Source organism: Pezoporus occidentalis, unplaced genomic scaffold, assembly GCF_034315485.1.
Source record: "Pezoporus occidentalis ecotype Australia unplaced genomic scaffold, CSIRO_AGI_Poc_V1 ctg45, whole genome shotgun sequence".
NCBI classification, from domain to species: Eukaryota; Metazoa; Chordata; class Aves; order Psittaciformes; family Psittacidae; genus Pezoporus; species Pezoporus occidentalis.
This window is the reverse complement of record NW_026915780.1, coordinates 7,020,083-7,044,017: the sequence shown is the minus strand read 5'-3', so window position 1 is coordinate 7,044,017 and position 23,935 is coordinate 7,020,083. Positions and strand designations below refer to the sequence as shown.

General features: G+C 38.5%; 1 long non-coding RNA gene across 1 annotated transcript in view; it reads left to right on the top strand.

Moving 5' to 3' along the window:
• Positions 1 to 1,825: 1,825 nt before the first annotated feature.
• LOC134172195 (uncharacterized) overlaps positions 1,826 to 23,935 on the top strand; it is a 37,336-nt gene continuing 15,226 nt past the window's right edge. The window contains exons 1-2 of the long non-coding RNA XR_009967865.1: positions 1,826 to 1,940; positions 3,082 to 3,208. This is a non-coding gene — a long non-coding RNA (uncharacterized LOC134172195). The remainder of the gene's footprint in view (positions 1,941 to 3,081; positions 3,209 to 23,935) is intronic.

The window sequence follows — 23,935 nt, the reverse complement described above, 5'->3', positions numbered from 1 at the left end:
CAAGCTTGCTGAGGGTGCACTCAATCCCACTGTCCATGTCAGCAACGAAGATGTTGAACAAGACCGGTCCCAACACCGATCCCTGAGGGACACCACTCGTTACTGGTCTCCAGCTGGACATATCAGAATGTGTTCCCAGCTACATTTTTCACAAATAAAGCAGAATTTGAGGAAGAGCTTGACTGAATTGTTTAAAAAGAGCTTTTTATTTCCTCATCCAACCGGAGATTACAGACTCCTGCAACGATACTGTGTGGCACATCAAACTCTAGCTCATACCATTACTGTTTGCAGTAGTGGAGCTACTTTATCCTTTGCCAGAGATCAAAATTACACCTGCTGCATAAGATATTCATTCATCTTTATTCAGTAAGCTGTAAAATGCAGAGCGTAGAGAAGGTGCAAATCTGCTTGATAGTTCTGGACAAAATTTTTCAGCTGTGATTTTCAGAGTGGCTCAGCTGTACAGCTGCAGAATGATGTGCGAGGGAAGTGCCCCATCAGAGTGCCTGTGCAGCTCTTGCTGCTGCTCCTGATGACACTAATCCATATTCCACTTCTAAGTTGGCTGCTTCTCAGGGAAACGCTGCTGCTTCAACATCCTTTACTGCTGATCCTGCTTTACATTTTTGGAGCAACCCAGGAATTCTCACATCCTCTTTTATAACCAAGGAAAGAAAACACAATTTATTCTGTCATAAAACAATCTTTGTTAACCATAAAATCATTATGTATTCTAGCAGCAATGCCTTGTGCTGTGTTTAAGAGCATTAGTGCATCCTGTCATAGCCTTTGTTGGGCTACCATGGTGTATGGATACCCTAAGTGACCAGCTTGAGATCCTTCCAATGTGTTGGGTCTCTGTAAGTTACAATAATCAACTCATTTTACTGTAGGCAGTATGTCAGACACCCAGAGGACTGCCTGTAGCTAGCTGCTTGGTAATGCCTTGAAAGGGGGAGACATCCTGAATGGACGTAGTGTGAGCAGCTTCTAAATACTATAGTTGCTGCAACCAGCTTAGCTACCTCTACCCTGAAACTGCTGTCCTCTTAACTATACCAAATGTGTATTTTGGAGAAGAAGGCTTGATCTTTCTTATTAAGAAAAAACAAATAAAAAACCAGGCTTAATCATTCTGTAGAACCCCTCTCATGCTACCCAATCAAGCATTATCGTCCACTGCACAGCTAAAAGATGGTAACCATCAAGATACCAAGGGAATGCAATAAAAGCTGGGTTGTAAACCCCAGTACTTAATCGCAATCAAATTCCAAGTTAAATGGTTCTGTTTGCCCCCTAAACATATGACACTTTCTTCCCTTTTGTTTTAAACACTTACACTGTACTGTCATGTGCTGATGGTTTCAGAAGCAGAGGTTGTGTATCAGCAGTGGAAGTTGACATGCCATGTTGTTAACTGTAGACCCACGTTGCGATAGCATGGTCTGTAAAGAAGGTAAGGTAACTGGTGTGTGTATTTTGGAGGATGAGAGCCTACTGAGCACACATTGTTAAGTGGGTGCTATTTATTTTATTCTTAAATATCCCAAATAGCCTTTGATTAGAAATAAACACTTCAGGGGCAATTATTTGTTTAAATAAAAGATGAATTAATGGTTGTAAATCAACAAGCATTTTGGACAATATGTCTTCGTAATTCTACATAGATAGTGTCAGGCAGATCATAATAATCTAGCACATTTAAACCATAGTTTTATTGTTTCTCATTATTTTTCAAGACTGATTTTCCCAAAGCTTTGGGTTTGGGATGGTTTGAAAAAATTATACTTACAGTAGACAGAATCCTATTCTTTTCTCATTAAATGTTGTCTTGCCTATTTTTAGTTTACAGAGAGCTGGTTTCCAATAGATGAATGTAGTTTAAGAGATGAAGACATCATCTGTATCATCCCTTATCTCGTAACAGCTCATCATTTGTAAGTACCCAATATATTTTCTTCATCTTTTCTTTTTTTTTTCCTCTTCAAAACTGCACAGCTTTGGTCTGTTTCTTTTTTTGCTGAGGAAATGAATGTTTTGATAAGGGCCCAGTAAATCAGTGTTGAGTACTCTGAATTCTAAATTTAGTGTTCTCTACATTCTTAGTATATCTAGTTACATATATTTCAAAGTGTCAGAAAACCCCAATCACATATTTTCTATATATTGGACTGTGTGTACACAACAGAAGTCTGTCTGATGTGGATTTCTGTTTTGTTTTGGGTTTTTTTTAAGGTTTGCACCTTTCTTGCTGCCCGCTGTTTTATTATGGATAACTATGAGTGAAATTGTTTCTTCTAGCCTGACTGTTTTGGTATATGAATCAAAACCAGTCTGGTTTGCATCAGGCTCTTGATGAAACTCAGAAATACTAAAACTGGTTGGCCTGTCCATTTAGGGTCCCAAATTGAATCCAGTGCTGTAGATAAGAATCCCAAAGAATGGATGCCTCTTTTAAGTTGCAGGCAGTACTTGGCAAATGAAGTATTATTTCCTGAGAGTGCTATGGATTTCTTCATTACCTGGCTGCTGCATTTTGCAGATGGTTGGATCAGCAGCAAGATCTATGCAGCTGTGTGTAGCTGGCATATGTGAATGTGTAATTTTTGCATTTGTGAGTTAACCATCAGCAAGAAATAGATTTTAGCAGCAATGGGATAGGGAGGATTCAAGTATAAAGTTAACCTTGTGGTTCACACTTCTTTTTCTACACATCCAGTGTCAAGTTCTGTTTCGTGTTGGAAAGCTGGATTGCCTCTGCTATGGTCCTATCATACACTCAAATTGCCACCTTCTTCATAATAATTCTTGAAATAATGTTTATGAGAATGCAGAGGGATACAGTATGTCTTCTAAGTAACTGAAACATGCAGTAAATGAGTCAGAAGTGGAAAGAGTGAGATGACAGTGGTGCTGAGACAGTGAACTCCTATGTAATTTGTTTAAATTGTGTTGGGTAGTGACAGGTTTCTGTTTAAACATGACTCAATCTGACTTTCTCCAAAACTCAAATGAGATTGTACAGAGAATTTTAGTTTTTTTTTTTTTATGATCTTTAAATTCCTTTTATTTTTCCAGCTTGAGACTCTGATGAATAAAGCAAATCAAAAGCACAAATTGCCAGCGCCTGGAATTTTCTGCTTTGTTGTATAGCAACATGCTATGTGATGAAGAAGTAAGATCTAGATATACAGCAGCCCTCCTGGTAAGTATGCACTTAAAACTATTTGTATGTCTGAGATGCTCTGAAAGACATAAATTCTCCCTTTAAGGTAGTGTCACTTTGACTATGTCTTAAAAGACAAAATTCAAAAGCTGAAATAATTTTGGAAAGGGATTTGAATGCCTGAGGAATAAGGACAAAATTTTCCTGCAAGGTTCAGTTCCCAAGAATGGTGTGTCTAATAAATAGGATACTTCATAAGGCTTGCAGACTGTTAACCCATGATTAGCCAAAAATGTTGATCAGTTGTAGGAGCTCATAGAACAGAAAAATGGTTTGCCTTTACAGCAGTGGTATTCATACTGATGTTTATTCATCTGAACACTCTATAGATATTTCATATTTAAAATGGGCAAAATATAAGCAAAAAGGAATGGTAGAGAAAAAAAAACAATTACCTGTGCAAAAGCCCATGTGTTGGAATAAAAAGAATTATCCACAGTGGTTACTTTTGTAACTACTGTATTTTATCTTCCTGAAAGATACAAACGTACTTGAGATTGAAATATTTAAAAACATGCTAGAACCAAGATGGATTAGGGAGAAATGATATCTTTAACAGTCCTCTTTACTGAATAATCCACTCCCCTTTACCATATACTTGGCTTCCACTAATTCACATAGGAAATGTTTGGAGATGGTTGTTAAACTCAATCCTGCCCTGTACATTATTATTGCAGGACTGTACTATTTGGTATACTAATCTCAGTAATGTGTACGTATATATTTTCTTAAACTTCCAGAGTCATGTTTCTAGGCATTTGAAGCAGAGATCCCATAGGATTATCTAAATCTGACGTTTATCTGGGTAAAAGCTAACACATAAAGTGTCATAGCTAATCACATGTTTTTTATACTTTTGCTTGGAAAAGAAAGAGTACTGGAAGTGACACACTAACAAATAATACATAATCTGTACACGTGAAGTAATCTTTACTGCTTTGTTACTTCTTACATACACGATGTGCACCGTGCACAAATACAGCTTGTTATCCTTGTAGTTAAGAATCATGATGTTTACTGTAAGTAGCCCAGTAAGTAAATCATCACTGAAAACTTGACTTGGAAGAAACTACCTGTTTAAGATACCAAGGCATGCTGTTCTATTTTTAGTCATGTGATTTTGAAGTACAAATCTGTGGCGAAGCTCTTTCCTTAGTCACATAAAATATGGAAGATTAGTAGTTACTCTGCTATGCTAAACATACTAAAATAATAATTTTCTTTCCATTTCTTTTATTTCACTGCATTTTTGAAAAATCTGAATCATGAGATTACATGTGAGATCAAACCACCAAAAGCCTTATTTTCCACACCTTTATAAAATCGGAAGTGTGAAAGGAACTTCGGGAGTTCATCTAGTCCATTTTCTTTGATGCAAAGGAAGCTTTACTTATGTCTTCACCTTAATGTATCTTCTTACTGTCCTCAATAGTCAGAAGATTTCCCTAAATGCTAAACTGAAATCATTTGGGCTGACAGTTGAAGCTATTCCCCTCTCTACCCAAACTAGCGCCAGAAAGCATTCTCCAACATTCTTGTTACTGAGACAAAATCCAAACATGAGTGTATTGGAAAATATGTTTGCTTTTTTAGTTATTATAAAAATCAGATTCTGACATGAAAAACCCCATGCAAATTTTGGCTGGAAAAAATACAAACCATAAACAGAGGTGATAAATATCGAGATCTATTTCTTCCCCTATTTCTGTGCAAGATACATGAGACTATAGAATAATAAATACAACATGGTGTCAGACACAGTTCAGTAGGTATTCTAGTCAGATATTCATCAAGTGCTGCAAGATAACCAAAACGAGTGTTAAAATAACCCTTACCTTGCTTGTGCCTAGAGAATCCCAACTGCATGTGCTATTAGTGTATAGCTATCATAAAAATAAATGAGCCAGTCTACATTTTCAGGTTAATCTTCAATTTCGTAATTGAATCAGTAATTACTATAAGTTAATATAATTAGGTGCTAACACTTAATTGAGAATTATTTATTCAGGAATCTTCACTATTGTAACCTTTTTTTATAGCTCTAAATCATTCTGAGTAATATACTGCATCAAATAAGCTTAGCCGGAAATTGAATGGACATTACTTGGGATCTTGCAGTTTAAGATTTTTAAGCTACTTTTTATCACTAAGTTTCTGGCTAAAAAAAAAGAGAAGAAACAGGGGGTTTTGGCAGTCTTCCTAATTCTGGCCATGGCTGAAGTGCCACCTGAGCATTTTCAAATGGCTCAGACAAATTATATTGGATAAACTACTCTTTCCAGTGGTTGTTGATGAAGGTCCCAAGAAGAGACTGGGTCTCTCTCAGACTAACTAAAATGAGCAAACTGTGATCAGTATCTGTGTATTTATACCTTTAGCCTCATATCCAAACATGAATTCATAATGTGTTTGTTTCAGAAAAAAATGAAACTTTATATCATAGTGCATAGGTGCTATGGCTAATACACCTGAAAACAGTGAGGTTTTCATCTCTCTTGCTAGGATTAAATTAATCCCTGCTAGTAATTTCCTAAAGATGCACAAGTTAGTCTCTGTGGCTTTCTCTTTGTTATCTGTGCCTGAGTATAGGCTCACTTTTTCTGTATCAGATGGTTTGAACAAGTTGCATTTCTTCTACACACTTGGATTTTCTTGAGTTTGCATCATCCCTCTCTCTGTGTGCTTCGCTGGTTGGCTCACCAGAGCATAAATCAACACGTAGCCTGTGAGGTCACTTAGGGGAGTTGGGGTTTGAGTGTGAGCAGGAGTCTAGAGCTAACATGACAATATATGAAGACAATATGTCTAACTCTTTTAGCTAATACTCAATGTGCAGAAGTAAAGGAAATATGGAATACTCACCTTTTGACCTCAGTCCTACTATAAATCAGGTCAATTTGGTAGAAGGAAGTATGATAGAACTTAGAAGGCAACTTGTGTGTTAGATCTGTATTTTGCCTTGCTGATTCAGTGTATTCCAGACCAAGGTGTGTCTTGGTGAGCAGTTTTCAAAATGGTGTGAGAGTGTTAAGCTGTCTGACTCCAAGGAAAGTCAATATTAGTTGTGCTGTTAGATGTCTGCTTCCCACTTTATAAAGTAACAATGAAGTGCAGTAGGTTCAACAGAAGTTCAGGATTACTTTGATAAATCTATCAGAGGAAAGAAATATTAAAATCTGTGTACTGTCTGTTTGCCTTTTTTCTTGAAATATAAATTAATTATGACTATATAAAAACCTTTTACCATAGCTAATTAATCAGAATCTCTTCATAAACTATGTGTCGACAGCACTGTATGTCTAATTATCTTTTTCACTTCAGAATTGTGCAGCTGAATAATGAAGAAAACATTACCTGATGAATTCTTTTATTTTATGATGATATCTCCAGAGACAGAAAAGACAGAGCAGCTTAAATGCCATCTTAAATTACATCTTGGCCTTGGCAAGCTTTCAGCTGGTTTTGATTTGCATGGAAACCATTTTTATAAGACTCATATTCTCCAAGAAACAGAACTTAAAGCTATAACTAGAATAAATTATCTATAGCTATTTAGGGCTCTATTAAATCTAGATGCTAGACACCCTTTTCACATGCAGAATGCAATGGAACAGCTTTTAATACCCTGTCAACCTGTTCTGTGAGAAGTCGATTGGGCAGGGAAGGTTTGATTTGGCTGGTTTTATTAAAATATCTTTCTCCTCCTTACACCATCATGAACCACTCAGCCTAATTTAAAGCAGGCAAATTCACCAATCTGTCTTGCATGTCTATAGAAACAGCTTTTATTTCTCAAAGTGATGACATCTACCCATAACTGTTGGCATGCAAGCTCAAGACACAGTTACTCATGCGCTGCTGATAGGGGATTGTTCTTTATGTGATATACCGATATAGGGAGCACGTTTGTGGATTAGGTGCATCCGTGCCTCCTTCCTTTGATTGCACCATCCTCTCTATAGCTAGTTAAGACTTTCCCCTAGGACACAGGGAGAGGTCGAATCAACTACAGCTAGACTGCGTATCTCATTAGTCTACCTTTTGTTATGCCTTTATAATTCAGATTATGTCCACCTCCAGCACCACTGTGGAATGTAAGTATCGTCACACCACATAGGGGTTCATAAGAATGCCTTAGTACAGAAAAAATATGGTCTCTTCTAGTCATATTAATTATTTATGTCAGAGCTTAATTTGATCTAATGTCTGAATTCAGTGCTTGTTTACTGTGGTGCACACCAGCTGGAACCAGGGGAGCTTCTTTGAGTGTGTACTGGTGAGAAAAAGAAAGACATAAATATCTTAAAAGCAAATACTCATCATATTTGAATGAAAGACTTCAAAAAACTTAAAAAGAGCGTTGCTCTCCATTTCGCCTGCTGTGCTTCCTGGAAATATTGATCTAGATCATGTTGTCAGACGTGCTTTAAAAATAGGAATGTCTTGTCTAAGCATTGGATTCCATCTGCCAAGTCTCTGGGGATCCCTGCAAAGTTATTGGGAAAAGTTGCTATAATACAGAGTGCTTTTATCTTGAAGTGCATAGAGGAAAAATAATGAGACAAGACTAATTCTAGCTCTGATGTACTGGCACTCATGGGTATGTACGCATGTGAAAAGACTATAGACACTGAATAGAGACAATCATATAACTTCTGTACATCCTAATGAACAATCTGAAAATGCATACCATAAGTTCAGATTTCGAGCGTGTTAGAGAGTCAGCTAGTCTGACCTCCGTGGTTAATGAATTCCATGAGGAGCGAGCAAACACTAAAAATGCCCTGTAGCTCAATGTCTTCAGCCAAAAAGAACTAATCCAATTGACTGAGACCAAAGAAAACGACTGGGGATGTATGGTTCCAGAATGTCTCTGAGGTATTCAAACCCAAGTCAATTTAAGGACTTGTAAGTTAATAACTAGGACTTTACACATAATCCTGTACTTTACAGGTAGCCAGAGAAGGTTTTTTACAACCAGGGTAATGTGATTTTCATGCATGGTGTCAGTCAAAATTTCAGCAGCTGAGTTCCAGACTAACTGAAGTTTCTTCATCAGTGTGATAGTAAGACCTACAGAATACTGACATGGAATTGCATTAGCTAGTTCTGGAGTGGACACTGGCATGCAAACTTGCATCAGCAAGAGCCATGTTTTTTTCTCTGTGTTTTAAAACAGGAAGAAATAAACCACTCAGTAACTAACTGAATTGAATACTACAGTATATGACGGCCTCAATTACTACTTGCAATTTTATCATAAAATCTCACCAATCAGTTATGGGAAACCAGTATATTTTGGCTCTTGAAACTATAAAGGTTGAGAGTCTGTATTAGAACAAACTAACTGCATTTTTCAGCATGCGTTTTAGCTGTAGTAGACATGTATTGATGGAGAGGGTGGAAAATGGTTTTCTGACAGAAAAATGTCTGTGATAAAGGTTTCTTTTTTTTTCCTTTTCATGTTCAAATAAGTTTAACTGGTATTTCCAGACACTGGATTCCTGCCTTAGAACTGACGGAGCAAAGGATACCGTTTTCGTCTTCAGTGGCTGCTGTTGTAATGATGAGCTGTTTGTACCTTAGCAGATGATAAATAGATACATAGACATTTAAGCATAGAGCCACCTGAGTTCATCTTTATACTTGCCTTAGCAGATGAAACTTGCTTTTCAATAGCTATCCTCAGATATATTGCTGAAAGTTAAGATACGAGAATCAATCATTAGGGATGAAAGCGCTGGGTATTTATAGGAGAAAGGGTTATTAAAAGAAGATCAGCAATGGTTTTACCAAGAATAAATCCTGTCAGACAGAATACGACTGAGTTCTTTGAAGGAATGACAAAAGAAATAAATGATGGGAACGTGGTGGACATAATTTATGTAGACTTCAGTCAGGGGTGTAGCCAGCAATTTGAAGTTTGTACACATCCTGGCTGATCCCTTGCCCCCTGCCTGCAGTATCCCCATAATCTCGCACAGCAGACAGGCCATTGCGTATGATCACTAATGCAGCAGGCACACATAGATGTAGATTTGTATCACAGCTATGCTTTCAGAGCCCAGAAAAAAAAAAATAAAACGCTGGCCCCAGGAAAAAACAGATTGTATTTTGTGTGTGCTGCTTCAACTGAGAGGTTTAGAAAATGTCTTTGGTAAGGCGAAGTCAGCAATGCAGGTATCTGCCTTATAAAGGCAGAATGGCCTCAGTCAATTAGACATGCATTTCTGTTGGATGTTTCGTAATATGTCTTCTGATGTCTTCCCTCTTGTTATTTGCAGGCTGAAAATCAAATCTTAATTTGGGGAATTTATAATTTATTTCTGAGTTTTGAAGGGTTTAGGAACATTTCCCCCTCTAGCTCCTCTTTCCAGCACCAAGTCCATAGTATGGTTCCCTGTTTCCAAAAGTTTCCTCCGTTATGATTGCATCATCCTATGTCAAATGCAGATGTTTTCACTGTGTTTTGCAAGTATTGCTGATTCAGTGATTCAGAAAACCTTCTGTCAGCTTTTGTCCTGCCTTCCCTGAAAAACTGAGTGGTCATTAGACAGGATTTCAACTACCATCCCAGTGCTGTTTCCTAAAGCACAGCCAGTTTTCATATCACATCCATTGATGGTAGACTGTATGGTGGTCACTTAACTGTAGCCTTTTCTGATTGTACCTGTAAAGATTCTACTCTTCTTCAACTTATCTCATATAATCTATAATATAATACTGGGTGTTAGTACCTTCAATAATATCATGCTCCTAACTCATATTATTTCTATTCTCCTGCATGTAATTAACTAGACATAATTCTTCCATGTTTACCTACGTCTTAAAATTATGCTTTGCCTTACATCTTTCCCAATTTCTCTGGCTAACTTAGTCTTTTAATCATTATTTCTTCATAATAATAATGTTGCAGCTAAGCTTGAATTAAATCTGTGGCTTTGAAGAACCACACACAATTTGAATTAAGTTTCAGATCTGAACTTTGCAGATGAACTACAATAGGATACTGAGTCCTGAAACTTTGCATCTGTATTTCTGTATTAAAGCTCATGTGAATTTCTGACCAATATCTGCATTAGGCACATACTGTTTCTCTAGAGAATTATTTGCAACTGAAGCAAAGGAGAATAGATTTGTTTAAAGCTAGATGTAGATTTTTAAAGTCCGGGTCTTTACTACTCATCTTATGCTTCTAAGATTCTGTCACTTGGAATATGATTGAATATAAATAGAGAGTACACTGGTTGGTTTGGTAATATATAATACGCACAAGATGAACGAAGCCTTGGGTGATATGGTTCAGTGTGAGGTGTCCCTGCCCATGGCAGGGGGGTTGGAACTGGATGATCTTAAGGTCCTTTTCAACCCTAACTATTCTATGATTCTATGAAGATCTAGTAATTCTGCCCTCAGGTGCCCAAACGCATGTGCTTTTGACCACAAAGGATCTGTATTCTTTGGGGTCAATTTGAACCTAGCCTAAGAAATACTTTACTTACAAGACCTTGGTCTGTCCTCTAACATTTGCTTGACTTTCACCTTTTGTCTAGAACTTCAGGTTTTGCAAAGAATTCTTTCTTTTTTCCTCACAGGATTTTGAGATATGAAAGTTTGGAACAATGCGAGGAAAGCCTGGCATAAAAATCGTTGCTTTTTCTTATTGTAGCATCGTTATCTGTTTGTCTCTTCCCATTGCTACTGATGCTCACCACTAGGCAGACAGGGAGATTTGTTCAAGTAAGAATGTATTCACGTCCTCTAAGAAGTGGTGAACCAGATTACGACAAGGAATGCAAATATTTGACAGATTATTACTAGCTGTATGCTTGCTTACAAGAGTCAGACCAATCTGTTTTCTTCTCTGCCCTATGTAGGTTCAAATAGCAGCTGAATTGTTCTTTGTATCTTATTATGTAGTCTTCCCTGAATGGCATTGTGATGATATATGGTGGTCTCTCCACCTGAATTCAAGCATCGACATGTAGTGCATGTCTGAACTGAATAACAGCAGCTAGGATTTTGTTGTATGTTTGTTCATCTTTCTACCAGTGCTATCCTTCAGGGTGTCATTATCAAAGTAGAGCATACTTCCCAACCTCAAACAGTGTGAGTCTTGTGGAAAAAAAAATCTCAAGCAGCAAGATATGTGAAATTCTCCTTGAATTAATGGCTCTCTTTGATTTTTTGCCCAGGAGAATACAAAAATCAAGAAATTTTTAAGCCAAAAAAATCTGGCATCCCCTGGGTAAAATATGAGAGTTGAGAAGTATGACATAAGCATTAGTAGCCTTTGTGCCTCTTGATAGCTCTGCTGAATCTCCCAAGACTCTAAAAGTTGATTTGTCAGCTTAACATTAGCTTCATCCTTAGCTGCAGCAGTAGCTGTTGTTTTCACCTTTATCAGCAGAAATGGTACAGCTGCTGGAGGGACTGATGTGGTAAATCTTTTTGTGACACCATTTTGTTTTTGCCACTATCTCTAATTGGTTTGCTTGTGCGTTCTGCATCCCAAGCTAGATAGGCTTCATCACACTTTAATTAGAAAAGAGCTATTTTAAAGTTACAGAGTTGACTAATTTTATTCATCAAGTCTCTAAGGGTCACGTTTTCAAACTGGACCACTTAAAAATGCCATTGGTGATATTTGCACTGGCTGTATTCACAATGCTACATTATAAGCATCTTAATTTGACACATTCACAAAAATGAATTAAGTCTGCAACCTCAAGCAAAACACTATTGGGTTTTGTGTCAAAAGTTAACTGGGGCTGGTTAATATTTGCTCCTATCTTTTGCTGTGTATAGCTTCCATCTATTTGATCAAGTGTGGATCCCCAGTATTGAGTGGTTAGATAGAAAATCATTCTTTGGCATGATTCCTTCTTTCTCCTTTTTTATTTCCTAATCACATTGACTGAAATAAATATATTGGTTTGCAAAATAAGGCCAGGCATGTATCTCAACACACTGTAGAAATAAGGGTGGCCACACAAGGATCATGAAGAATTCTAGGGCAAACTAGGGCTGTATCAAATGCCAAACAGTAAAGCTGGTGGTACTGAACTTCCTGGACATCCACATCCTCATTTGTGAGCCAGTGTGTACGGGAGGGAAAGAGGGGCAAGATCAGAGGGATCACCTGAAGTGAACCACACACTTTGCTCAGGGGACTCTTGCAATGCCCATGCAGTGTCTTGTGGGACTGCAGGACAGTCACTGTTACCTCTCACCTGCAAATCACTTTCTGGCTTCGTTGTAGTCAGAAATACTTCTTGCTACAGTGTGATCCAGTTGATCATTGGCTTCCCCAGGCATATGCAGTGTTGCAGCTTCAGACATTTCCCCAGGCAGCCTCTGTGTGAGAAGTGATTTTCAGTTTGGTCAAGTGTATCAGGATTTTTATTGCTCTGGGTCCTGATTCAGAGTTCTCTGATGTAGACTGTTCATTCTGTATTTAGCTTAATTTCTCTGCCAGATAAAATCCATTTCCATTATACAATCGAGGACCACTGTAGTCTGGGAGGGAGCTCTGGCTCGCTATTCCAGATAGCTGGAAACCCAAAGAGCCACATCACATATGAAAAACAGACCTTGCATATTCAGGTGTGTTGAATGCTTTCTTCCCAGAAGCATAACTGCCTTGCATTTCGCTTGTCTCAGGTGCAATAATAGAGCTAGCACAGGCAGCCTATAATCTAGTTTGGAAGATAAAGCTAGCCAGCCAAGTATTCCCAGGGCTGGTATAAGGTGGTGGTGGTAGGAAACCACTGCTGACATGCTCGAAACAGTGAGAGTTCTGTGATCTACCTGCAACAAGAGGAGGCAGCTCTTTATTAGTCCTTCTGTGTTCATGCAGAACTGCAACGTTAAATTGCCCTTTGATTTTTAAAGCCTTCGATTTGTTTGTTTCTTTGGTACAAAGAAACTTCTTAAGCAACAGTTAACATAATCTCTTTTTCTTATTACAGTTTTAGATGTTATCAATCACAGTATCTTCATGTATAAGGATAGAGAGTGGAGCAGGAAATTTATCCTCACTTGATAATCAGCAAAGAGGGATTCACCTTGATTAAGTGCAGAGTTATGCCACATCATATTTCCCATCTCTCTTTGTAAGGCTTAGTGTTAACAGAATCTGGAGCATCATGATGTATTCAAGCAATTTGGATGGCATTTAAGGCATTTGTTTGTTTGTTTGTTTGTTCTAAGGGTGTTTATGCAGTATAGCTGAAGGTGCATCTTTACTACATCCTGTTATGCTTTACAACATCCTGTTGTGTGCATCTAGCACACAAAAAATCTGCAGTTTATAGTAAGATACAGTTTTGGTACACTTGGCATTCTGTATTGCCAACAGCAATATGCTGCAGCATAGGAGACAGTGAAATTTTGTGATGGCATTTTAATTATATTTCATCTATTAATCTCATTTCAAGTGTGCAATCCACGCAGACCTCTACTGTTGCTTCACTAGTTTTCTTTCATACTGTTATATTTATGGTGAACAGCAAAACAAAAACTAGGTATTCATTGCAGGGCTATTGAGAGCACTGCCAGGCTGACCTTGGATTTCGCCTTCTCACCATACAGTCAACTGTAAGCCAATTTTAAAGCTAGATCTAAGATTGTGTGCATGTGTGGAAGAATTGGCTAAAATGAGAACTATCTACTGTGCTGAAATTTTGATGTTTCTAGATCCATTTTATCAGACTGATTTTGTTACAGAAACAATTAGAAAATCAATTTTTAGACCAAACAGGTGTTTTCTGTGGTGTAGTTTAACACTGAACTGGTCTTTCCTTCATAATATACTGCAGTCATTCATAAGTGTAATTCAGTTTCAAATTCATCCAAAAACCCCAACAAGCCTTTTCCAGTTATTTCAGAGGGATTTTCCACCTGCTAGATATATTTCATTCTGGTTTTATAAGAAAATGATAATGTTTCGATTCTCAGGAAAAGAGTACTTTTTTTTCCCCATGGAAATAGCATTTTGTAAAACATTCTTGTGTAACTGTAGTGCAATACTTCCAGGATTACAGCCTGGGAGAAAGAGTGAGACATGAATGCCTGTTGTTTTTCCTGGGTTCTTTTCCGGTGTTGCCTACATCTGTATCCTGCTGTGTATTGAGCTGCACATTTTCTTCTGAGCTCTTCCTTTGCTTCCTTGTTCTTTCAGGAAGTTGCATGCAATGTGGAAGGATAGGCTGCCAGGAAAGTTAGATTAGAGAATGCTAATATGTCATGCAGATATCTGGATTAATATACATGTGGATAAAGTGATTCAGTTTCGGACCTGTTTGGAAGAGGCAGAAAGTCTGTGACAGGACGTTTCCGTCTGCCAAAAAGCCAGCGGTAGTGAAGGCTTGGATGATGCTCAAAGGAAAATCAAACCCAAAACAGGATTACACAGACCTTCCCAGCCTCTGAACTAGGTTTGATCTATGCATCGCATGCATGTTTCTCTTGTTTCTTCTGTTGAGACTTCTATGTGACACCTTCACTAGTGATTTTGGAATCTGAGTAGTATTCGGTCATGGCAACATACTACTTAAACCTGGTTAGCTTTTGAAGAAGATCTGTTTTATTGTCAGAATTGCTCAATAAACAAAAGCAGTCAGATTAACTTCTTGTTTATTCTGCGTATGTATTGCTTCTATTTTATTCTCTGAGATCTAATTGTAGCAGGTGATTGAGGTGTATTTAAAAGGTTATAAGAAAGTTATGGCTAATGTGCTGGGCTTGAGGGCTGGCTAGGTTGAATTGAAGCACAAATTGTTTATGGTTTTATGCACAGTAATGACAGATTACAAAGTAGGTTATTTTTTCAGCCTCTTTGGATCAAGAGATTGATGTAGAGGAACAGAAGACAGCCACCCAAATTTTCATTTTTACCCAGTGGCAAAGTATTTCATTCAGTAATCAATCCTGTACATTGTGCATTGGATGTCTTGAGTTCTCCCTACGGCATGTCCTAACGTCCTCAGATATAAATCTGAATAATCAAAGGTAGTAAAGCAGTTTAAAAACCTACACATCTTTCAAAATCTAGGTCCTGAAGTCTTAAACAAGTATGGTTTATAAATGTAAATTCCAAATATTACGCATAAAGTTTGTATTCTGAGATACATGTGCTTCCAGGAATATACGTCACCATGGTCAGCATAGCAATAGTAATTGGTCTGGGACTGCTGTCATCTGTCATTTCTAAACCAACAAGGATTCAGGGCTCTTGAACCTTCATTAGCTGAGCAATGATAGGTGTATGGGCAGACATGCAGTACACTGCTGAGAAGCTCTTCCCAACGTACAGCTTTCCCATGGAGAAAGGGAGGGGAAGAGTACACCAATGGTGCTGGAAGAAGAATAAAAATGAACTTTAAATATTTTATTATGCTAGATGTTTATGTTTGTCATAAGCTTTTGATACAATATTATACTTACATATGTGTGTAGGTGTGCTTACATGAACAGATACATATTTATCTTGCATATATTAATTACTTGTGACTTGTCTGATATGGAAATAATGGCAATGTGTATTAAACAAACACTGATATTTCTGAAGAGTAAACTTAATAGATTATAACAGAAGTCTCTGAGAAATAGCAAGTCCCCTGTCTTGCATTTCTTGCAGGCACCTATGCTGCCCTGGGTTATACTTATGGGATGGGAGTTGAAGCCTCCACCCTAGCATTTCTAAACAATATTTTGTATTTTCCCTTTCAACTACAGCCTTTCTTACACACCCTGAAGAAATAATATATATATATGATGTAAATTGAAAAAAGCCACCTTTAAAAAATTCTTCCTAATTAAATTTAGTCTGAGCAAAAGCCCGAGCCAGCCCAAAAGCACATATCAACAGCACATCTTGAACTGGTTCTAATTTCCACTGAAATTATCATCTGGAGGTATAGAAATACTCTGTCTGAATCTGGCCACATACTGATGCTGTGGTTTCCTATATTAGAACATTCCATTCTTACTCTCCTTTCAGCCATGCAGTGTAGCGCCTTGTATTCAGATGGAAGCTACATGATCAGAAAGCAATCCATATTGTGGGTGACATGTGAAATACAGCTCTACGTAATGTATTTGAATAACCATTGATTTCTGAGTTTTGGAGATAATTCTTCACTAAAATTCTTTAATCTGAAAGAAAGATTCTCCTGCTACCTGATAAAAAGTATTTTGTAGCAGAAAAAGAATCTTTATTAAAATCTGATTTGTGTATTTTGGAAATACAACTGCATCTGCTTAAGAGAGGAATCTTAGCAATTTTTATCCATAATCAAAATGCTAAAAAATATTTTTTCTCATCCTGTCTTTTAGCTTTCTTTGAAGTCACAATATTAAACCTCCTTAAAAATATTTATGTGTATTTAGTTAACAAAAGCTCCTGTAAGTTGAATCCATGCTGGCAAAAGGTTCAGGTAAGCTCTCTATATAAGCTTACAGACAATTGTGTAAATCTTCAGCCATTAAAGAGAAAGGAGAAAAAAGCCATCCTCATTACACTGCTGTCATTTACTCTTCATCTCCTGTCCTCTTTAGCAGCATTAAGATGGGATGTAAATTTCCCAGTTAATGCTGTTAGAAAATGGATGGTTCAAGAAGGGCAGGAATTAGAGATCAGTATTAGGTGCAGATAAGCTCCTTTTCCTCCGCAGTGGCGGCTGTTTAACATTCATGGGAAAATCATCATCAAACAGCGTTATCACAGCTCTGTTGATGGCTGAGGAACTTCATCACTATGATAATTTTTTTTTTTATAGCTGTGAGCCAAAAAGCTCCCTTTTATTTCTGCTGTCTATAACTGCGATAGAAGCTTGTTTGTATGGGTAGGGTATTGCAAACTCATAGCTCTTCAGCCAGGTTTGATTTCTTTCCACCATCGCTTCCCCCCTCAACCCCTTGTGTACGTTGCACTAAACACTAATGCTGATAAAAAAACAGAGTGCTCAAACGATCCTTCAAAGAATAACTGATATTTTTATGATCAGTAATTCAAAGTTTGACGGGTGATGCCATTCTGTAATGAAACTGTCATCCATTTTGTTGTGAGTAAAGGGTAGAGACTATAAAGCAAACAGGCAGGGAAGAAGTGAGTATCTAGTGTCACATTAACTTCACAAGGAGATGGTTTAAGCATCACAACACAACAGTTCTATTTTTGTGGTGCAGGCCACTTTCTTTTGCCTTTTGCATCATTAGATGAAGAGGTTCACAGCCTGTGACATCTTTTTATCACCTCCAACCCCAAAGGAGAACTGTTCTTTTCTGTATCTCCTTGAATCTCTTCTAACTTAAAGATATGTTAGTTCCTCTGTAGGTATTTTGCCACAACATACGATGTCCAGTTTTAAACTCATCAAATTTGTGTCAGGACCCATCTCTAAATGATATTTCTACCACATGCTTGGCCATCTTCAAATATATCTGAGATGCAGATCATGGTCGTTCTTTGCCTTGTACCTGGGAGGGGAGCAGATACACGGTTCCAGACTGTATGCGTTCTTCCAAGGGAGATAAGGTGCTATTCAAGGGAATTTTTAAATTTATTAAGGTTCTCAGCTTATGCTTCTCTGCAGCTTTGACCTCATTTTTTGTAGTTTATCTCCTCTAAATGACATTTCTCATTTTGAATATAGCTGGAAAACATTGTACTAAACAGCAATTTCTTAGCCTCCGCAGCACCGCCTGATAATTTAGATATTTCCACTTTGAATTCAGTATTGATTTGATTACTTAGGTAATTTACTTTTGACACAAGCTCATTCCTTGTCTTTTCCTGAGCAGGGACTTCCAATCATGCCATGTTGGGCTGAACTATGTTTGGAGTTTAGAGATAAGGACTTTTGTCTACTCGGGACTCAGCTTAGGCCACCAAACTCATTTCCCATAGGAGGAAGGTCTGAATACAGTCAAGAACCTAAGGTGAAAGGCTGGTGCTTTGTAATTTAAATATTACCATATAAACATAGGTTTAAAGCAGATACTGTGTGGTTGGGGGAATATAGAGTTATTTTGAGTGGAATTTCCAGGAACGTTTCCCTGAAGAAGAAAGGGACCCAAGAAGCCCCCAGAGCTGCTGGTTTCCAAAGATCTCAGTTGTCCCCAAGGTGATTCCTTGCTTCTGGACCAGGCTGTCCAGCTCCTTCTCAGCCTCACTGTCACCATCAGGAATGGTGACAGGAGAGCCTTCCCTCGCTGTCCTCAGTGTCACTAGGCTGCTGATGGAGCAGGGATTTAAGGAGACCACACAACAACACATGCCTTCCTTTGCTGAGCTTCAGATCAAGGGAGCTCTCAACCATGGTCACAGTGGGGTAGTGATCCCGGGAATTATTATACTCTTGCATGAAATCATTGTACTTCTTCATGACAAAATGAGGGTGTAATAAAATAAAAAGGCATTCTAATCCAGATTGCCACTAGGATGAGAATTTTATAGCTACTGCAGGAATCCAGCTATGGCAACTGTACTCTGCATAACAGGCTCACAGACTGGAGGCAACTTAATTTTTCTTCAGAGGGAAAATCTGCTTCCTCTTCTAAGTTTCTGAGCGCTGTGGTCACAGTAATATCAAAAGTCTTTTTTAGAAACCATCACAGGTTTTGCAAAGGTGGAGTTGTGCTGTTTGGATTTGAGGGGATTTATTTGTTTTAGCAGGAAAGTAAAAAATACTGTGGGAACTTATTGTCAAGGTCTGTTTTGGAGCTGTTTTGCCACTATTACATGCTTCTCCTCCCTATTCCTTGCTTTTCTGAGTAGGTAAACACATCTAGTTTCATCAGCAAGGAGTAGAGAAGACTAGATCTTTTAATTCTTGTACTGCTGAACTGGATGGGATTTTATCTTGCAGTAGCCATACAATTTTGTTTCTGTGATGAAAGGGGGGAAGCTTATGTTACCATAACATTGACCTTAAGATATTGTAGTGGTGTTAAAAAGATGCATGTCCTCTAGCCCTTTTCAGGCTCTGTAAAGCCTGTGAAATGGGCAGATATATTGGGGTGTTTCAGTATTGCTTCAGGGGGGCTTCCTGACCCATTTAAATGTCCGGGGTTATATTCAGTTTTTCCTAGGACATCACAGTTTCTTGTATGGTTCATTTTAAAATAACTTGACTAAAAAAAAAAATGCCTTGGGTTCCCAAGAACAAAAGACAATGATTGTAATTTGCCTCTGCCCTTTAGCAAAGCAATCAGCAATTTTCTAGTATTTTACAGTCATCCATCTAGCTATCTATTCATCTTGTAATACCCTTACTTTTTCTTGGAAATATTCAAATTTATTAACTTTTTCGTAGCCGGTAACCATTAAAATGCTTTTATTGTATTAACAAAGAGGAAACTTGCATCTGTAAGTCTTTGTGTGCTAATGTAATGGTTTTCTTCCTTTTCTGTAGAGAAAAGTTGCCAAATTATTGCCAGTTTCTAGCTGTAATGCCTTGGCTTCAACATTGGCAGGATGGTAGGTATTACCTGGTTTACAGTATAGTTAATACTGAGGTAACTGTAGATCTATTAACCTGCAGCAAAATTGCCTCTTTGTTTGAAATCACATTAGTCTCATTCAGAAGGGTCTGGAATTCAGAAGTGAGATTGTTCAGCTGCCCGAGCCTGTTATGGCAGTGCAAGGAGACACAAGGCCATTGGTGGTGCCTCACTGAGGTCCACTAAAATGGTAAAAAAGATCACAGAATCCTAGAATGTTTTCAGTTGGAAGGGATCTTAAAGTCTTGTTCCAACCCCCCCTGCCATGGGCAGGGACACCTTCCCCTAGACCAGGTTGCTCAAAGCCCCTTCTAACCTGGCCTTGGATGGGAGGATCTTTGGTTGTGCGAAGGCTAAGGGCTGAGGTAGGCAGTCCATGCCTCATCATGTACTGGTTTTGTCTTGGTTACTTAAGAAGTCTTGAGCAATAATAGAGTACATACAGAAATGGACTCTGTATATGCCTTGTAAGCAAGGAATTTCTTAATATTCAAATTCATCATTCCGTATTTTATGAAGTATCATGCAAAGATACACGAGCAAAGTCTGCACAACCTAACTTGGATACCGACAGCAATATACCTACATCAATAAATTACTTTGCTGCCTAATTAGCCCTGGGCTAGCTCAGTATGGCAACCTCATGTAGACATAACCAACAGTCTTACCTTGGTGGTTGGTAAAATCTAGCACTTCTGTTTTGAAAAGGAAGATGCTTTGCCTCAGCTGTTTGTTGCACACATACTACAAACCCATTGGCTGCTCTTGGCCAAGTTGAGTGGGCCAGACTGTATCTGAAAGAGTGATTTAAATATGAATGGGCTCCTGGTTGTATAAGCTATAAAACTAGACACCAATCAGAGTTTTGTAGAGGGCAGAACCACAAGAAGTTGGGTTGTGATGGCTGCTGTGAATATGGACCAGTCTTAGATGGAAACAGTAGGACTGTTTTGAGTAAGTAGATGCTAAGATCTATCATGACTGGCAACAGCTCATGTGAGTTCCAGGAAGGCATCAAAGTTTAATCTTAACTCATTTACTGACTGTTTGATTCCCTGTGAAAGTTTCTGACTCCATCAAGACAATTTTCTGGGCAGAATTTTCTAGGACTTGGGCTCACCTGAGCTGACATTGCCCAATGAGGGTATTTAGGGATTCTGCAGTGTCACAGCACCCTGAGACTCTTCTTGCTCTGGTCCTTTTGCAGGCATAAATTCCCCTTTTGCTAAATGTGATTATTTATCAGAGGAGTTTACGTTTGCTAATCTTTGTGGCTAGAATCTGTGCTGCAGCCTGTGGACGTCTATGTGTTTGTTCATGCTTTATTTGTGCAGTAGGGCTGTAAAGGTGCAGCACTGCTGAGCTTTGCACTCTAACACCTCTGACAGTCCTCAGCCACTGTATTCTGCAGGGGCAGGGACTGTATGGCATCTTGTCTCAGTGCCTTCTGTATATACTGGGATAACCAGAAACTAAGCAACTTTCGGACATTTATCTGTAACCTTTAATAATTTGCTATGCATATCCATTCATTCCTTTGTTATATTATCAATATTCTGCAGTGCTACTGCTTTTAATAAGAAGCCTTTTCACTGGTTTTCTTTGTTCTCGTCATCTAATCTCCTAATGGAAGTTTCTAATTAAATTCCTACAGCCATTTTCAAACTGTGTTTTGAATAACAAAGTCTTGCAAATGCTCAAAGTGTATCTCTCCCCTCTGACTTGGATGCCCTACCTTCCATGTAGCTGATGCAGGTCACTGTGGAGAAGTGCTGTTTAGAACCTATCTCAGCTGAATGAGAGGTATGTAAAGGGCATGTTCCCTATACAGGAAATAATGCAGCAAGTTTAAGTCTTCCAGGATCTCACTCATAGTCTTAATGAACACTGGACTGATGAGGAAGGAATATCATGTGTTCATCATGGAGGAAGGAGCATTTTCCTGGTGGAGCTGGTGCTCCAGAGAAGCAGAGAAACCAGGCTCACCAGTGAAATTTATTGCTTCTCTATCCAAACCCCTCTCATTTGGGTTTGAACTTTACCCACTGGGAGCAGCTAAGGGTTGAATTACTGTAATTAGTATCTCATCAGCATTCTTCAGCAACTGCTGAAGCAGAGAGACAAAAAGTGGAAAGAAAATGTCAGAATCAGCTCATAAATATGACGAATATGAAAGGCTGTTTGTCTGACTGATCCTTTTATTAATCCCAGGAAATAATATAACTGGCATGTGCCATCACTTCCAGATGGATCAGAGGAATCTTGCTAGCAAAAGGTATTTCTCAATCTCCATGCCTGCAGGTGGTTCCCAGAAATCTCTGCAGACAGACCTGGTCATCCTCTGGCATGCAGCTAAACGTTCTTTGACTGCAGACTTCATGCGAAAGCCTCAGCCAAAGCTGCCACTTTCTCCCCTTACTCTCTAGCACTGTTATGTTTCTACTTCTGCACACCTGCAGAGGATATTGTTTTGGCCAGAATAAGATGAGCACAGGTGGTAACATAATGCATATTGCAGCTAGTTTTAACACCTGTTGCACATCGGGCTTAGGAGTTTTAATCTGGTTTATTCAAGTTTTTGGCACTTTGGTTTTCTGCTTTCTTTTATATTAAAAGAAAAGCAGTTTAATAAGTGGACAAAGCAGCAGCAGATTTATGCAGAGGAGGTGCAGGTTTGTCGTCGGGGGCCTGCTCACAGAGGGGCTGTGTTTCTGAAGCGGTTGTTTTCTTTTTGCAAAAGTATATATACTTTTTGTACATTTTACAGATGTATAAATTCAGGTTTTTACTTTAGAGCTAATACCCAAATCAGCTATGGACATCTTACCTGGCAGTCACAATCCAGGATGGATTCCAAGTGGAGTTGATTTTAGGGGTTAGATAGGTTCGATTTTAAACACTTCTGCCTTTCCCCTGTCTATGGGATGACAAAGTAGAAGTTGCAATGACTGATATCCATGGTGTAGGCAGCACAAGTTTATGTATTTGGATTTCATGTCATCTACTGACTGGTTCCAGGTTTGCTACTCCTGGCAATGGGTTAAAACTTAAACAGGGGAAGCTTAGATTGGATATAAGAAGGAAGTTCTTTCCTATTAGGGTGGTGAGGCACTGGAATGGGTTGCCCAGGGAGGTTGTGAATGCTCCGTCCCTGGCGGTGTTCAAGGCCAGGTTGGACAGAGCCTTGGGTGACATGGTTTAGTGTGAGGTGTCCCTGCCCATGGCAGGGGGGTTGGAACTTGATGATCTTAAGGTCCTTTCCAACCCTAACTGTTTTATGATTCTATGATTATTGCAAGCATAGAACAATTTCTGTGTTGAAATTAGATCCCATGAAAAAAGAGGAAAGGCTTTCACTATATGAACAGTGCTCAGTACATAGAAATGCCAAGATTTCTGCTCCCTCAACACTGACCACAGAGATGTCTGTCCAGCACAGCACTTTAGCAGCTATGTTTTTAATTTTTCTATTTAACAGTACAATAGAGCCTTTAAACATGAGGTTTATGAGCTACCAGGGAAAAAAAACCTTATGGGAAAAGTAGTTGGAAAGGCTGTCAATCTAATGGTCTTTTTAATTCCATTTAACTCCATTCACAGCACTCTTTCACAGTCATCTGAAACAAACTCTGTTTAGTCACAAACATTTTATTCTGGACTTGGAAATTGTATTCCCAGGCTGTTCTAGGCTAAAACTTTGCAAATGTGGTGGTTTTTTTTAAAAAGTAAAGACAGACAGAAAAGCTTTCAGTTTTCCAGAATGTTTGTGAATAAATTCCCTTACCTTTTTCCCCAAATAAAAAGAGCTGTTATCTCCGTGGAGGAGTCTCTCCACTACAGAAAACTGAGTGCCTTATCGGCGATGTAGATTTCAGGACAGACAGTGCATTGCCTGTAAACTTGGAGCTCAGATGACCGATGGAAACCAGATAGAGTGTGCCGATCACTGCAGAGAGATTAGACTCTCTAATTTGCATCTCGTCTCGCAGTGATGTTTGCTCCGTTTTTACCTTCACGTTTACCTGAGCTTTAGACACAGGCATTTAAGGCCTGAACTGACATGAACTTTATTGTTTCAAGTGGAATATTTCTGTTTAGTTGGATTTTAGTTCTGCATCTAACAAAATACAAACACTTCAGGGGAAGTGTGTCAACATTCCTGCTCCCTCAGAATTCACCATAGAGCTTTCTCTCCGGTGC